The 12559-nt window shown below is 38.4% G+C and overlaps 2 long non-coding RNA genes across 3 annotated transcripts in view; one reads left to right on the top strand and one right to left on the bottom strand.

The window, feature by feature from the left end:
* Positions 1 to 3116: 3116 nt before the first annotated feature.
* Positions 3117 to 6074, bottom strand: LOC129060348 (uncharacterized). Of its 2 annotated transcripts, none has more exons than XR_008526967.1 (3): positions 5981 to 6074; positions 4081 to 4138; positions 3117 to 3398 (listed from the first exon to the last, which is right to left on the bottom strand). It is a non-coding gene; the product is annotated as an uncharacterized LOC129060348 (long non-coding RNA). The 2 variants fall into 2 exon arrangements; XR_008526968.1 differs by having other exon boundaries at positions 5987 to 6074.
* Positions 6075 to 6134: 60 nt separating this feature from the next.
* The window catches only part of LOC134760890 (uncharacterized), a 31675-nt gene continuing 25250 nt past the window's right edge, over positions 6135 to 12559 (top strand). The window contains exon 1 of the long non-coding RNA XR_010138945.1: positions 6135 to 6290. This is a non-coding gene — a long non-coding RNA (uncharacterized LOC134760890). The remainder of the gene's footprint in view (positions 6291 to 12559) is intronic.

The raw sequence follows: 12559 nt of genomic DNA, 5'->3' as shown, positions 1-12559 counted from the left end.
ATATGTGAACTTGAATGGGGAAAGTTTACTTCTTTAGTTTTACTATCTGCTAATGTAATCACTAACATTAACAGTATCTATGACTTTGTCACTCTTAGAAATCACAGATATTTTCATCTCACTTTATAATTAATTGTTACAGAAATAGCACTTACATTCATCAATACTTCTCACCACTAGATCTTGTTATTTAATGCATTAATAATGAAGGATATATATTACTATATCATATCTTTGAGATTTTTATCTTTTGATAGCCATATATAGAATATATAACTGGTTCCCTTCATAGTCTTATGTATTTCATTTTATTCATTTAAAAACATTACGTTGAGAAGGGTTCAGTGGGCTTCACTAGATGGCCGAAGGGGTTCTAGCACAAAAAAGGTTAGGAACCCCTGACCTAACCATTCACTCACAAAGCTTTGATTCATCCTATCCCTCTGCCCCAAATGCCCTACCCTCCTTTTCCTATTGATTCCCCCTTCACAGCTTGTACAATTTTGCCTTCTTTATGAAATATTTTTCTCCCTCTCTATCATTCCAAAGAAATTGTTCATTACACTTACTTCCTGAGTTTGAAGCTCTCTCTTACTAGTTATATGATCTTGGACAAGTTTTTTAACTTTCTCAAACTCATTTTCCTCAATTGTAGAATGAAAATAATAGTAGTAGATATAATACTTAGAGCGGTTGTGAGGATGAAGAAAGATTATATACATCAAATGATTACTAGGACATCTAGAATAGCAAATCTCAAACTTTTTTAGTTTCAGAACCCTTTTATTCTCTTAAAAATTTGTAAGAACTCCAAAGAGCTTTTACGTGGGTTGTAGCTATAGATAGTTACAATATTCATATTTTAATATTTCTTTACTAATTTATTTTAAAATAACAATAATAAATATTGTTATATGTTATACAAATTGTGTATTAACATAAATAACATTTTTATGAAAAACTTTATCTTTTAAAAAAGGCAAGAGGACTGACTTTGTTTTCCGTATTTGTATGTCTCCTTAGTGTCTGTCTGGCTTTAATATCTATTGCAGTATCTTGTTTTTATTTAAGAATCAGAAGAAAATTGAGCCTCACATAGTTATGTAGTTGAAAAAGAGAGGAGTATTTTAATAGTCTTTTCAGGTAACTGTGGATATTTTTCTTGAATACTCTATCAATCTGACAAGTAATATCTGGTTAGTTAGATAAGTTGAGATGTGGAATCTGAAACAATATCAATCAACTTTTCATATTCTGTTGTATTAAAATACAGTGGCTATCTCGCACTTTGAGTGGGCCTTTCATTCACATACAATTTTACACCATCACGCCTTGGTCATTTCGAATAGTGTTGGTTCACTGGGTTATGCAGATCTACAAAACATTGACATGTTTCATTATGCAACATGGAAAAAAATCGCACTCATTAATAGCATCACGTCTCATCAGAAAACTCTTTAGATTTGGGGAAGCTGACAATTTCACAGTGATGCATAAAAGTCCTCCAGAATTCTAATTTTCATATGAAAGTTCAAATTTTATCATTGGTAACAAACATTGTCAGTCATTTTTCCTCAAAGTGACAGGCTCCCTTCATTCATTTTTGAGAAAACATCAGCCAAAATTCCCATGTCTAAATAAATGTAGTCTGCCTGTCAGTTGTTCTTTTCAAGTGAAAATGTGTTCCATGAAAAAAAGTGGCTACTCACTCATGCAAGTGTTTTTCCTCAAGACAATCCTCATGCTTTGGTGTGTATCAGAGTGCTTTATGCATATTTCCATGGTGTCATATAGAAGATTGAATGGGTGTGGACTCAAGGGTCTATATTTATTAAAATTAATAATTTTTACTGCTTCATCAAAGCATTCTTAAGTGAAACTGGCTTTTTCCCCCTGAGTGCGCACGGCAGTGATAAATACAACAATGTATTAGTGGCAGATTCTGCTGCCATGCTTCAATTCATGTTAAGTCAACAACAGTTTTGCTCACCATTGCTTTTACGCTATTGGAGCAAATGCTAACACAGTAAAAATGCAAATAGTGTCTTAGTATTATTGTGAAAATTGTTTTGACATTGTGGACTTACCAAAAAAGTCTTGGGGAACCCAGGGGACACATGAACTTCAATTTGAGAACGGCTTGTCTACAGCGTAGTATGTGCTTAATCAATGATGGACTGATCACATATAAAACAGGGGTCCCATGAGATTTTAATGGAGCTGAAAAATTCCTACCGCCTGTTGACATGGTAGCTGTCATCTGTCATCATGTCATAACACAATACATTACGTTTTCTTTCTATGTTAAGATATGTTTAAATACAGAAACACCTACCACTGTGTTACAACTGCATACAGTATTCAGTACAGTAGCATGCTATACAGGATTGTAGCCTAGGAGCAATAGACTACACCATGTAGCCTATGTGTGTAGTCGGCTACACCATCTAGGTTTGTGTAAGTACAAACTGTGATGTTCACACAACAAAACTGCCTAACATATTCCCGTTGTTATGCAACATGTGACTGCAATTAGCTATGAGGACTATGCTTTCCTAATAAAAATGTGAATTATAATACCCAAGATGATCTACATATAAATAGGTAATAGGAAAAGGAGACTATCCCCCCTCAAATCATTTTTGCTCTTTTTTTCATTTTACCTCATTTTATAGTTAGATGTATACACAGTATCCAAACATTATGGCCCAGGAGTCAGGCCTAAGTCAGAATCCCATTACTATCACATTTACCTAAGCCAGTATTCCAATACCAGCACAGTACTTTCTACAGAGCAAGTGTTTAATAAATACTTGTTAAATAAATGAATGAATGAACAACTAAGCAAATTCCAATCAGTCCATTCTGGGCTGATCAGCAACTCTGGTGAAAGGACAGAGACTGAAGTGGAAGATGGTTAGTTTATTTATTTATGTTCGTTTGCTTTCAAGGTAGGCAATTTACCTGTCCGTACTCTTGTTTAGAAAATTAAATTTGTTTAATAACCAAACAACATTACTTTTTCAGGGAAATAACATTGACTTTTCTTCTTACTAAGAAGATAACATATGATTATGGTGGAAAGTGCAGACAAAAAAAAAGGAAGAAAATAAATTACTGGTCATTCCAGCATCTGGAGATAATCTTTATTGGCAGGGCATGGTGGCTCAAGCCTGTAATCCCAGCACTTTGGGAGGCCGAGGCGGGTGGATTACTTGAGCCCAGGAGTTCCAGACCAGCCTGGATAACACGGGGAAACCCCATCTCTACAAATGCGTGCCTGTAGTACCAGCTACCTGGGAGGCTGAGGCAGGAGAATCACTTGAACCTGGGAGGCAGAGGTCGCAGAGAGCCAAGATCGCACCACTGCACTCCAGCCTGGGCGACACAGTGAGACTCTGTTTCAAAAAGAAAAAAGAGAGATAATATTTATTGAAATTTTATTATCCTTTTTCTAGGCATATAGGTGAATTTTTTTTTTTTACCTCCTGTTTGTTGCCTCCTGTTTTCATCTCATATCATATAATGAATGTCCTTCTAAATTATTATATGTCTTTCTCTAACATATTTCTTTTCTTTTTTTTCTTTCTTTCTTTTTTTTTTTTGAGACAGAATCTTTCTCTGTCGTCCAGTCTGGAGTTCAGTGCTAGGATCTCAGTTCACTGCAACCTCCGCCTCCTGGATTCAAGCAATTCTTTGGCCCCAGCCTCCCAAATAGCTGGGGCTACAGGTGCATGCCACCACGCTCAGCTGATTTTTTGTATTTTGGTAGAGATGGGGTTTCACCATGTTGCCCAGGCTGGTCTCAAATTCCTGAGCTCAGGCAATCCACCCGCTTTGGCCTCCCAAAGTGCTAGGATTACAGCCATGAGCCACCACGCCCAGCCTCTAACATATTTCTTAATATATACATATTTTATATTATTCGAATGTACACAGAAATAGAGTTTTTAAATAAATATTATTTTTTATTCGCACTATTCCTGTCCCATCTCATCATCAGCCAGAAAAACTATGAATCAGAAATAATATAGAAGGAAACAGTAAGTAAATTCGAAGGATCTACCAAAGCACTTTTACCTTTCCTTCACTGTCACAAGCACCATGGCAATGAGTAACATGCATGGCAGAAACAGTCCTGAAAACAAGAAAGACATAGAAACTTAGAATGCGGCCGGGAGCGGTGGCTCACGCCTGTAATCCCCGCACTTTGGATGCTGAGGCGGGGGGATCATCTGAGGTCAGGAGTTTGAGACTAGCCTGGCCAAGATGGCAAAACCCCATCTCCACTAAAAATACAAAAACTAGCCAGGGATGGTGGCAGGCACCTGTAATCCCAGCTACTCGGGAGGCTGAGGCAAGAGAATCCCTTGAGCCCGGGAGGCAGAGGTTGCATTGAGCCGAGATGGCACCACTGCACTCCAGCCTGGACGACAGAGTGAGATTCCGTCTCAAAATAAATAAATAAATAAATAAATAAATAAATCTAGAATGCCCACAAATAAGATATTTTAAGATGTGTCTAGAAAGAAATAAACCTAGATCACGTAGCCAGGGAGAAAGAATTTCCCTCTTGGGAAGCTGCACAGGAAAAGTGCTCAAGGATGGGATGTATGTAAACAGTTCGGATGGTCCATTGAAAGTTAACTCAGAAGCTGCAGGAAATGAATGCGGAGAGACATAAAGCAAAAAATAAGTAAGGGCTGAAGAATAAAGAACTCTGCTACTGCCTAGCTAAAAGGGACTTTTAGGTGGAGGTTAAGGGCACTTCATTCTAAATTCCCTGCTTCAGTTCTTCGAAAGTCATGTCTCTATTTTGAACTTCCTTCTTAACTTCAAAGATAGTATAGTCTGTTGAATAAAAAGGAAACATCCAATTGAGAAGAACACTGCCAAAGAGAGAGAAGAAGTCAACAGGCAACAGAGCAAGATTACAAATAAGAGGGAGATGAAGTGGAACTGGATGGTCTCAAAGATGTAGTCTTTCACTCTCCCCTGCCTCTCAGAATATCTCCTATAACCTAATGTACGTACTAAATCAGGAGTCTGGGAACAGCAAGTAATTTCTGAATTTTAGTAAGATTGGAAAGGTCATTTTTACTCAACATGGTTCAGTGGCTTAACTAAGATTCAGAGAGTTCCAAGTTCTAGTCTCAGCTCTTTCAATAACATATTGAAAAAAACCTAAGCTCCTCAGACCAGCGTTCTATATCCTTAGTTTACACTTAATTTAAACTCCTCAACATCGTTATTCCTTCAATGTCATTCATCCAGTGAAATATGTCCACTCCATCCAAGCCAATCTCACTACAAATCTTTGAATATATCTTGCTAAAAAAGCCTGCCTCCAAGTACTTACTTATGTAATTCCTTCTTTCTCCCATTTGTTCCTTCAATCAGATCAAAATGCCCCTGCCACCCCTGCAATGTTCCTTAAATAATCCCCCTCTGTTTTGATCATCCGGTTATTCCACTCGTTTTAAAGAACACTGGAAGTGTGGACAAAAAAAGAATTAGAAAAGCTTATTCACACTATCATTGGCATATTGCTCTCAAACTGTTTAATTTGGGCCTTTTTTATTCCTTGATCGGATTGTAAATTTCCTGAGGGGAGGCACTATGGCATCTAATTTTTTTTTTTCAAGACAATGGAAAATAGAAAAAAGAAAAAAGGAAGGAAGGGAAAAGAAAGAAAAAAGGAAAATGGAGAAGGGACAAGAAAAGAAAGTAGAGAAACAAAAGATAAATCTGAGAAGTTCTATTTTCTAACATATAAAATGAAAATAATGACATGGAGCTGCTTTGTGAAAGTCATATTGACATAAGTAGATCTAATTCTAATGACCAGTCAATTTAAGGTTGAAATCAAACTCCCCCAACCCCCACAACCTGCTTACTTTTTCTTTTATACACTTATCACCTTTTAACACACTATATAATTCATTTACTTATTATTTATATTTTATTATTATCTCTGTACCCCTACCAACTTGAAGCAAGCTCTATGGTGGCAGGGATCTTCATGTTTTCCTCATTCATGTTTCCCTCCAGCCCCTGGTAAACTCTCACTGAATGAAGAGAGTTCTCTGAAAACGTCATATATAAGCTCTGGAATGTTCGCAAATGCCCACAACAGAGTCACAATGATCAATGGAAAAATACTCCCTCATTAATGCCACATACCAGCATTATCAACCACCTAAAAGATGAATGATTTAGACCCCAACTAGATTAAACACCATGAAAAGCATATGTCACAGAGAATCAAGCAGAACTTAACAGAGAATGTGGTAAGTGTGGACTTCAACACAGGCCCCCTAAGGGGGTAGGTGTTAACCAAATGAAATGGTGATAAGGGTAACCGGAGTCCAGTCTGACTTAGGGACCTTAAATGCTCCCTCCTCACTCTTAGTGAAAGCCACAAAGTGCCTATAAAAGGGCCTGGCTGTCTCCAGAAATCTCTCCAGGCAAGTCTCATATTTCCCCTCCAGAATCTCACTCCAGCTGGTTGACTTGATATAGGCTCTCTGCTTCCAGCTCAGTTGTCATCCCCTGCCCTGGCTCTTTGGATGAAGCCCTGGATTCAGTAGACCTATTTGATTCTAAACTAATTGATTATAGTTTCCCCTGGTTCAACTCCAGTCCTTTGTTTGTTGAGGGGAGAAGTTTATAAAACCTTTAAAAGACATTTCAGGAAGAAAGAATATGAAAAACACAGCCTTGCCTCAACCTCAGTAATTGTTTTCAGTGTAGCCAGAACAGTCAAGTCAGCAGACAGGGATTCAAATACTGGTTCTACCACCTCCTATTTGATTGATCTATGAAAAATGCATGACTTTCTCACACTAGGTTTCCTAATCTTCAAAACAGGTGATGGCGTTCAGGACACACCACCCCAAATATGGCACCTTGGTATTTGAGAAAACAGCAGAAGCAAGAGGGTCGCTCTCCTCTTCTCCCACCTTTCTCCCATGAAACAGGCTATAAAAGAATTATGTGGCTTTCCTTTAAAGTAAGACACAAGGGCCAGGCACAGTGGCTCACGCGTGTAATCCCAGCACTTTGGGAGGCCAAGGCAGGCAGATCACTTGAGGTCAGGAGTTCTCAACCAGCCTAGCCAACATGGTGAAACCCTGCCTCTACTAAAAACACAAAAATTAGCAGGGCGTGGTGGTGTGCACCTGTAACCCCAGCTACTTAGGAGGCTGAGGCAGGAGAATAGCTTGAACCTGGGTGGCAGAGGTTGCAGTGAGCCAAGATAGTGCCACTGCACTCCAGCCTGGGTGACAGAGCGAGACTCCATTTCAAAAAAAAAAAAAAAAGTAGGACACAAGGACCTCACTCCAAAGGTATCCTCGCTTACCCAGAGGAAAGGAATGCTGTTATCCCTGAAGATATGGAGACACAGAAAAAAATCTGAGCAAATGAGCCTTGCTAAGTTCCCCCAGTTTATTACAATTATATCATAGTCTTTGTCCTCCAATCATACTGCATGGCTCTCCATAAAAATACAGTTTTCCCAGTTTCTTTGGGTCTTCATTTCTGAAAGCAGCCATGTCATATAAAATTTATATAGGCATGCCTCAGAGATACTGTGGGTTTTGTTCCAGATCGCTGCAACAAAGCAAGTATCACAATAAAGAGAGTCATGAGAATTTTTTGGTTTCCTGGTGCATATAAAAGTTATGTTTACACTATACTGTAATCTATTAAGTATGCTATAACATTATATCTAAAAAATGTACAACATACCTTCATTTGAAAATACTTTATTGCTAAAAAATGCTAATGATCATATCCGCCTTCAGCAAGTCATCATCTTTCTGCTGTGGAGGATCTTGTCTTGATGTTGATGGCTGCTAACTGATCAGGGTAGTGGTTGCTGAAGGCTGAGGTGATTGTGGCAATTTCTTAAAATAAGACAACAATGAAGTTTGCCTCATCATTTAACTCTTCTTTCATGAAAGAGTTCACTGTAGCATGTGATACTGTTGATAGCATTTTACCTGCAGTAGAACTTCTTTTAAAATTGGAGTTAATCCTCTCAAGACCTGTTGCTGCTCTATCAACTAAGTTTATGGAATCTAAATCCTTTGTTGCCCTTTCAACAATTTTCACAGCGTCTTCACAAGAAATAGACTCCATTCCATCTCAGAAACCACTTTCTTTGCTCATCCATAAGAAGCAACTCCTAGTTCATTCAAGTTTTATCATGAGATTGCAGCAATTCAGTCATACCTTCAGGCTCCACTTCTAATTCTACTTCTCTTGCTATTTCTACCACATCTTCAGTTCCTTCCTCCACTGAAGTCTTGAACCCCTCTAAGTCATCCATGAGGGTTAGAATCAACTTCTTCCAAACTCTTATTAATGTTGATATTTTGACCTCCTTTCATGAATCACAAATGTTCTCATGGCATCTAGAATGGTGAATTCTTTCCTGGAGGTTTTCAGTTTACTTTGCCCAGATCCATCACATGATTCACTATCCATGGTAGCTATAACCTTATGAAATGTGTTTCTGAAATCATAAGACTTGAAGGTTGGAAATCACTACATGATTGATAGGCTGCAGAATGGATGTTGTGTTAGCAGGCATGAACACATTTATCTCCTAGTACATCTCCATCCGAGCTCTTGGGTGACCAGGTGCATTGTCGATGAGCAGTAATCTTTTGAAAGGAATCTTTGTTTCTGAGCAGTAGGTCTCAACAGGGGGCTTAAAATATTCAGTAAACCACGCCATAAACTGATGTGCTGTAATCCAGGCTTTATTGTTCTATTTCTAAGAGCACAGGCAGAGTAGATTTAGCATAATTCTTAAGGGCCCTAGGATCTTTGGAATGGTAAATAAGCATTGGCTTCAACTTAAGGTCACCAGCTACATTAGCCCCTAACAAGAGAGTCAGCCTGTCCTTTGAAACTCTGAAGCCAGGTATTGATTTTTCTCTATGAAAGTCCTAGATGACATCTTCTAATAGAAGGTTGTTTCATCTACGTTGAAAATCTGTTGTTTAGTGTAGCCACCTTCATCGATTATCTTAGCTAGATCTTCTGGATAACTTGCTGCAGATTCTAAATTATCATTTGCTGCTGCATCTTGCATTTTTATATTATGGATATGGCTTCTTTCCTTAAGCCTCATTAACCAACCTCTGCTAACTTCCAACTTTTCTTCTGTAGCTTCTTCACCTCTCTCAGCCTTTACAGAATGGAAAAGAGTCAGGGCTTTGCTTTGGATTAGGCTTTGGCTCAAGGGAAGGTTGTGGCTGGTTTGATCTTCTATTCAAACCACTCAATCTTTCTGCATATCAACAATAATTCTGCTTTGGCTGTTTTGCTTTCTTATCATTCTTGTGTTCACTGGAATAGCACTTTTAGTTTCTTTGAAGAACTTTTCCTTTAAATTCACAACTTGGCTAACTGTTTGGCTCAAAAGACCTAGCTTTTGGCTTATTTTGGCTTTTGACATGCCTTCCTCACTAAGCTTAATCATTTCTAACTTTTGACTTAACTTGACTTATCTTGAATGCTTAGAGGCCATTGTAGGGTTATTAATTGGCCTAATTTCAATATCGTTGTGTCTCAGGAAATAGGGAGACCCAAGGAGACAGAGAGATGGGAGAATAGCTAGTTAGTGGAGCAGTCAGAACACACACAATATTTCTTGAATAACTTCACTGTCTTATATGGATGCTGTTCATGGAGACCAAAATAATTACAATAGTAACATCAAAGACTACTGATCACAGATCACCATAATAGATATAATCATGATGACAATGTTTGAAATACTGTGAGAATTACCAAAATGTGGTATAGAGACGTGAAGTGAACACATGCTATTGGAAAAAAAAAATAGGGTTGCCACAAACTAATTTTTTAAAAACGCAGTATCTGTGAAGTGCAATATAATAAAGTATGCCTGTATTAAATAAGTCTGTATGCTTGCTTTTTTTTTTCCTGTTAACCTGTCTTTTGCTATAGGGGTCTCAACCATGAACCTAGCAATGGGGGAGGAAAGAAATCTTTCCTCCACTACACAGGCAAACTTTCTTCTCCGTGTTAGTATGCACACAGTCTCCTTTCTCTCATCTCTAGAGCTAGACTAATTTAACTTGAACTTAAAAACGTTGATTCTGTGTCCTACATAATATATAGTCTCAAAAAGCTTACAATATTCATAAAATATGTTTATAAGTCCCAAAGAAAATGTTTTGGCAAGGTGCAGTGGTTCATGCCTGTAATCCCAGGACTTTAGGAGGCCAAGGTGAGAGGATCATTTGAGATCAGGAGTTCAAGACAGCCTGGGTGACATAACAAGACTCCGCCTCTAAAAAAGAGAAAGAAAGAACAAACGAACGAAAGAAAGAAAGAAAAGAAAAGAAGGAAGAAAGAGAAAGAAAGAAAGAATGAGAGAGAGAGAGAAAGAAAGAAAGGAAGGAAGGAGAAAGAAAGAAAGAAAAAGAGAAAGAAAGGAAGGAAGGAAGGAGAAAGAAAGGAAGGAAGGAAGAAAGGAAGAAAGAAGGAAAGAAAGAAAGAAAGGAAATTTCTATTACACCTGGAAACACCTGGGCATTGCAGTCAAGTCTGAATTAGCACAGCTACTTTCTAAGATGATCTTTGTTAAGATACTTTTCCTCATCTATAAAACAAGTATACAATTAATATTCACAAACTTGTTGTAAGGATCAAAACTGATAATGTACATAGAGTGCTTGGCACAGCTTGGTATATTTTGGGGGCTTAAAGTCTAATCACTATTATTATTAATATTAATACTACAGCAGGGCATGTTGGCTCACATTTGTAATCCCAGCGCTTTTGGGAGGCCGAGGCAGGCGGATCGCCTGAGGTCGGGGTTCAAGACCAGCCTCACCAACATGGAGAAACCCCGTCTCTACTAAAAATACCAAATTAGCCAGGCGTGGTGGTGCATGCCTGTAATCCTAGCTACCTGGGAGGCTGAGGCAGGAATCTCTTGAACCAGGGAGGCAGAGGTTGTGGTGAGCCAAGATCACGCCATTTCGCTCCACCCTGGGCAACAAGAGCGAAACTCTGTCTCAAAACAAAACAAACAAACGAATATATATGTACACTAGATATGGCCTAATATATTTTCTAATGAGACTAGTGCTGGGATAAAAGAGACCTGGGATGCTTTCCTCGAAAGCTAGGTCTGAGTCTTTCTTTCTCTGAGAACACGGTACATGGTAGGTGCTCAATTTTTACAGAGTAAGTCAATGAATGAATGAACAACATAATAGAAAGAACACTACAAAGGAATTCTAGAGTCCTAGCTACTTGACTTACTTCAACCACTAATTAAATAATTGAGGACTTGTGGATTTTAGATCCCCACTATCGTCCCTTTTGTCTTTCACACTGCTTGATTCTGATGTGATTTGAAAAGACCAAAATAAACATGAGAAAAGAAAATAAAACTCTCATTCTGTCCCTGAAAATTGTTCCTATGGACTGAATTTTGTCCCCTCAATATCCATATGTTGAAGCCCCAACTTCCAATTTGGCTATATTGGGAAACTGGGCCCTTGTGGAAATTATTAAGGTTAAATTAGGTCATAAGGATATGTCTCTGATCCAATAAAATTAATTACTTACAATTGCAAAAATATGGAACCAGCCCAAATGCCCATCAATCGAGTGGATAAAGAAAATGTGAGATATATCTATATCTACATCTATATCTATATCTATCTATATCTATATCTATATCTATATCTACATCTATATACACACACACACACACCATGGAATATTACTCAGTCATAAAAAGAAACAAAATAATGGCATTTGCAGCAACATGGATGGAATTGGAGACTATCATTCTAAGTGAAGTAACTCAGGAATAGAAAACCAAACATCACATACTCTTACACATAAGTGGGAGTTAAGCTATGAGGATGCAAAGGCATAAGAATGATACAATGGGCTTTGGGGACTTGGGGGGAAAGGTGGGAGGGCTGAGGGATAAAAGACTACACATTGGGTACAGTGTACTCTGTTAGGTACACATTGGGTACAGTGTACACATCTTCTTTAAAAAAAAAAAAAAGAAGGAGAAGAAGAGACACTAGCACCTACAGCCTCAGCTACTCAGGAGCATGAAGCAGGAAGGATCCCTTGAGCCCAGGATTTCAAGGTTGCAGTAAGCTATGATCACGCCACTTCACTCCAGCCTGGGAGACAAAGCAAGACCCCATCTCTAAGAAAAAAAAGAGAGAGAGAGAGAGACCAAAGAGCTTACTCTCTCTCCACCATGCAAGGACACAATGAAGAGGTGGCCAACTGCAAGCCAGGAAACGAGCCCCTAGCCAGATGCCAAATCTGCTGGTACCTTGATCTTGGATTTCCCAGGCTCCACAACTGTGAGAAAATAAATTTCTGTTGTTTAAGCTGCCCAGTCTGTGATGTTTTGTTATGGTGGCCCACACTGAGACACCTGTTATATACCATATCCATTAGAAATATCCAATTCTATATTCAGAGTTCTCTAAGAATATCATTTTTAATCTCCACATTGCTCCTCATTCCAAAC

This window comes from Pongo abelii, chromosome 1 (genome assembly GCF_028885655.2).
Source record: "Pongo abelii isolate AG06213 chromosome 1, NHGRI_mPonAbe1-v2.0_pri, whole genome shotgun sequence".
In the NCBI taxonomy this organism is placed as follows: domain Eukaryota; kingdom Metazoa; phylum Chordata; class Mammalia; order Primates; family Hominidae; genus Pongo; species Pongo abelii.
The sequence above is the reverse complement of the archived record's forward strand: the minus strand, read 5'-3'. Positions and strand labels throughout refer to the sequence as shown.